The following is a 4,796-nucleotide window of genomic DNA, read 5'->3' on the forward strand; positions in this document are numbered from 1 at the left end:
AACTATTACATTCGTACAATTTAAAATGTAGAAGGTAACATTTAAACAGACACTTTGAAGATATTTTTGCGAAAACATTATTAAATTTTGTAGCATAAAATAAAATATTGATTTAAAAATTTAAGACAAAATTAATCTAGTTTGTAGCAACATTAATAATAATTCATTAAACGATAAAGTTTTTAAGGTTTAACTAAAAGTATTCTAAAAAAAGATAAATTTTTGCAACAATAAACGTCTTAATTTTAAAAACTGCATAAACAGCTAAAAAACAGAAAATTCAATGAAATAACTTATGATGTACAATTGCAACATCTGAAAATATTTTTTTAAAACAATTTTCTAATATTAAGTGCAGGCAGGCTTTAAATTAAAATAAATAATTGTAATTGCCTTTTTTTTAAATTGATACATAGAAAAATTCAAACTTTAACTTGAAAAGAAAACAAGTAATAATATTTTGCTATATGATAGATAGAAAAGATTTTATCCAAAAAAAAAAAAAATATTAGTAGGATTAAAGTTTTTATAAAACCTAGTTTTTAAAAGGTAACTAGTTAGTTAGCAACTGTTAAAAATCAGCTCACAATTTGCTTTTTGAACAAAAGCTAAGAATATCTTTTCCTCTGTTATACTGAGTAAGTGGCAACCGTGTACCAAACATTATTTCACACAGCTTAAAGCTATGAGAGATTTTTTTTTAAGATCTTTTGCAAATACATAAGAAAAATTTGAACTAGATGAACAAAGTGCTTGATTTTTTGTTTTAAGATTCCATAAAAAGTGGATCCAGTTTGTAGTAACTTTTTAAAATGTCCAAATTATAAGCTTATAAGCAACAGCTCATAAGAAGTCATTGCAATAAGTTGTAATGAAAAAGCATAGTGTTACATAATCTGAACATATTTTGCTAAGACAATATTTTAGTTCTAAAACAAGACAGATTTGAATAACTTATTTAAAAATTCAATAACTTGTGATGAAAACTTGAAAAATATGTTTTTTCAGCTCAATTTAGTTTTCTATTATTAAGTTCAAGAAAACTTGTGTACATATGAATATAAAATCTTTTGAAATTGCTTTTTTAAAAACAGTTGATATGTATAAAGATTTAATCTAAAATTTGATGTGAATAAAAACATTAATATGAAAATTTTCTTTAAAAAAAACTTATAGATAAAAAGATTAAACCAAGATTTCATATAAAAACTCAAAGTGAGAAAAAAACACTTATATGCAACACTTATCGTTTTAAAAATCAAATTTATATAAAACTAGCAGGTATTTAAAATTAGTACACAGGTTAACTCAATTTTATAATACAACTTTAACAAATAAATCAACAGTAAAGTGCAAAAAATTCAACACAATATTAATTAAGCAGTATTTTTGTTTATAAAAAAATCTATTTGTACTTCTGCCACTCCAAAACCACATCTATACGATCTTCGCTTTTATCACTTCGATGTACTTAGGGTTTTCCGGGTCCAAAACAGATTTAAATCAAACACCTCCATCAACGACACTAGCGATCGATCTCTTCCTCTTTGGAAGAAACAATCTCTATTTTCGAATAGACAATTTCGAAAGATTGTCCCAATCCCAACCTTCAGCAAGTTCCAAAACCTCCTTCTGGGAAAGCACGCGCTTCTTTCCATGTTGGGGAATTACCAAATTTGAAAGTTTTATTGATGCTGGGTTGCGCCAAAGACTGAAATAAAATATTATGAATTAAAAAAAAAAATAAAACAAAAGTAATCTTAATTATTTACATAAACTGAAGACAGTAAAATCACATTGATATATTACAGGCGCCAAAGTTTGAAAAGTCTGTGAATTAAAACATTAATTTGAAGAAAAAGCAAGTGTTTCTTCAGATTTATGAATTTTACGCAAGGAGATACATGATACAAATAATGTTTGAATAAATTTATTTCGCTAAGAGTGTTGTAATTTAAAGCAAAATGTATTTTTTTTATTTTTATATCAGGGTTGCCGCTCTTTGAGCCAAAAAATCTTCCATGAGTGACCAAAAATTTCCCTGAGTAACCTTAAGTTTCCCTGAGTATTTTTCAAATCTTAAAAAAAAAATTTCTCTTCTAACACAAATTATTAGTACCTCATTCTCATTTTTCTTCTTTAACAATAAAAGGAAGGTTGTATGTGTATGCTTCTGCATTAAATTTATGAAAAAAACTGTTTTCAAAAACTCAATCTTAAAAGGTTTAAACCAATTAAAACTGTTTTATTTTAAGACATCTTTAAAAAAAGGGGCTATACCAAAGTTTGTTATATATGAATATTTGGTTCTATTCATGCAGAACTTTTTTGCAATTTCACTATCAGGAAACATGGTAGTGAATAAAGTGTTATTATTATCGCAAGAGTTTCCTGACCAGTTTTCTTTGGTACACTTGAGAGCCCAATAAATTTCAGCAGCTGTTGAAGAAGTTGCAGCTGATATACTAGTTGAACTATTAGCCCCACCAAAATAAGAAGTAATTGCATTATTTTTACTCTTAGAGGCTTTCAATTTAAGATGTTTTTTCGACATACTGTGCGATTTCAATGCCCTTATACCCATGTTGGATAAGGCCATTGGTGTATCATCACCACACCACTTACATTTAAACTTCTCTTTGTCTACATCCTCAAGTAACCAATCTTTGAAGTCTTCATGGTTAAGCTAACTTTTTTTAAACAAGGTTTTAAACTGTACTTTACTCATAATACTTAAAAAAGCTTTTAAATTAAATCTGCAAAAAAGTTGTAAAGTATATTTAAACATTCACACTAAAAAATTAATTATCATTACTGCTACTACTTTTGAAATTGTTACTATTTATAAACAAAAATTTAACCTCTATTTTTTTAACAAAAGTAATACAACACTAATCTGTATTCATTTTAATTTTTTTACTGAAAACAAGTAGTTGTAAACAAATAACAAATAACTTTATTATTTAAAAAATAAGAACTAATAGTACAACATAGTGTTTTTAAAACTACATAAGTAACTAAAAATAAAAAGTTTATTAGAACTTTTCAATGAATAGTTAACAACAACTTTGATTTCTTTAAACTGTTTGATTTTACTTAAGTAAATATAAATTTAAAATTTAAAAAAAACTACAATGTTAATACTAAGAATATTGAAGAACTAGCCGCAAGGCTAAAAAAATTCTAAATAACCACTTAAATAATAAAAATTACTACTTTTGAACAAAATGTTGAAACTGGATTAACTAAACCTCATTCTAGATCTAGAAAAAAATTTCCCTGAGATTTTCAAAAACTTCCCTGAAATTTAGAGAAAAAATCAAAACTTCCCTGAGTTAAAAGAAAAATGCCAAAATTCCCTGAGTTTCCCTGAGATTTTCTACAGTTTGAAAATTCCCTGAGATTCCCTGAGTGTGTGGCAACCCTGATTATATAAACCAACAACTACAAAAGTATTGATTATTTAAAAAGTTATCGATTTCATTTATGAATTTTAACAGCCAATAAAAACACTAGACCATATAAAAAAAAATATTTACTGTTCTGCTTTGTTGGCGCATTCTGGCTTCTTTTTCTTCAAAAAACTTCTTCATTTATATCAGAGGCAATTATAAGTCGTTCTACAAGTTCATCAGCTTTTGAGTCGTCATCCTTAAAAAAAGTTTGAAATTAATTAAGTGTCTAGCAGATCTTGCATATACATATAAAGAACTACTATCGAAAAGATTAGTTGCGCTCATGTTTAATTATATAAAACCAATAACTTGATAAGTATTCAGTAAAACAAATTTATAAAAGTATTTAAATTTTCGTAAAAAATTGTACAATTAATTGTTTACTTTGTTTTTAGTTAGGTCAAATATCGTACAAAAAAACAAAAAATCAAATAAAAAAATTCAGCTTACCACAACTCTATGAAGTCTGTATTCATTCGGACGTTAGTTAATTTTAGAAACTTCATCGAAGATGAGGATATGTCTAATAAGAGCTGGTCATCTTTTATTTAAAAATGCTTTTTAAAGCTGCAATTTTTTTTAGATTGGTTAGTTTTTAATGAAAAACTGTTTAATTTAGCGATAAAAAATTTGAGATATTTAACTCTTTTTTTTTAAGTATGTTATGTTAACAAATTTTTAAATAAAGATAGACAAGTATTCTGATAATGTTTAAGTACAGTTATAATAAAAAATCACAAGTTGATAACATTGTTAAGTAAATTTAAAAAAATAACTAATATTTTGAGTCAAAATAAACTTGTCTATGTTTTTTATCAATCAATTAAATAATCAGTATATAATAGAAGTCTTTCTAGAATATCTAAGGTAAACTTTATAAAAAATATTTTTTTAGGAAAAAGTAAAGATGAAAAAAAAAACTGTTTGGTATTAGCTAGTCTTAGAAAAGTCTTAGCAAAATATTACAAAAAAGTATGTATAAACACTTTTCATTTCCAATATTTCTTCTTGTCTTTAACTTTAAAACCGCATCAAAGTTAGCTTTGTATAAAGTATGATTGTAGGCAACAAATATAGTTTTAAATACAGCTTTATTTAGATAAAAAATACTGTAAATATTTTAAAAAAAGATCATTTCAATACTTAAAACAAAATTTTACATTAATTTTTATTAATCTTGTAAAACAGTGGATACAGCTAGTACTAACAGAAAAGTATAACAATTGGACTTTAGTTATTATTTTTTTATGCTGTCTATAAGTTTAGGCAGGAGGTTGAAATTTTTTTATTTTATATATTTTTCCTTGATTTTAGCTCATTAACAAATTAACAATGACAAAA

The 4,796-nt window shown here is 25.3% G+C and overlaps 1 long non-coding RNA gene across 1 annotated transcript; it reads right to left on the reverse strand.

Annotated features, from left to right (window-relative positions):
• Window positions 1–1,244: 1,244 nt before the first annotated feature.
• Window positions 1,245–4,022, reverse strand: LOC145844555 (uncharacterized). Its single transcript, XR_014370289.1, has 3 exons — window positions 3,906–4,022; window positions 3,540–3,651; window positions 1,245–1,711 (listed from the first exon to the last, which is right to left on the reverse strand). It is a non-coding gene; the product is annotated as an uncharacterized LOC145844555 (long non-coding RNA).
• Window positions 4,023–4,796: the final 774 nt, after the last annotated feature.

The sequence above is a fragment of the Thalia democratica genome, chromosome 9 (genome assembly GCF_965202585.1).
Source record: "Thalia democratica chromosome 9, ktThaDemo2.hap1.1, whole genome shotgun sequence".
Lineage (NCBI taxonomy): Eukaryota > Metazoa > Chordata > Thaliacea > Salpida > Salpidae > Thalia > Thalia democratica.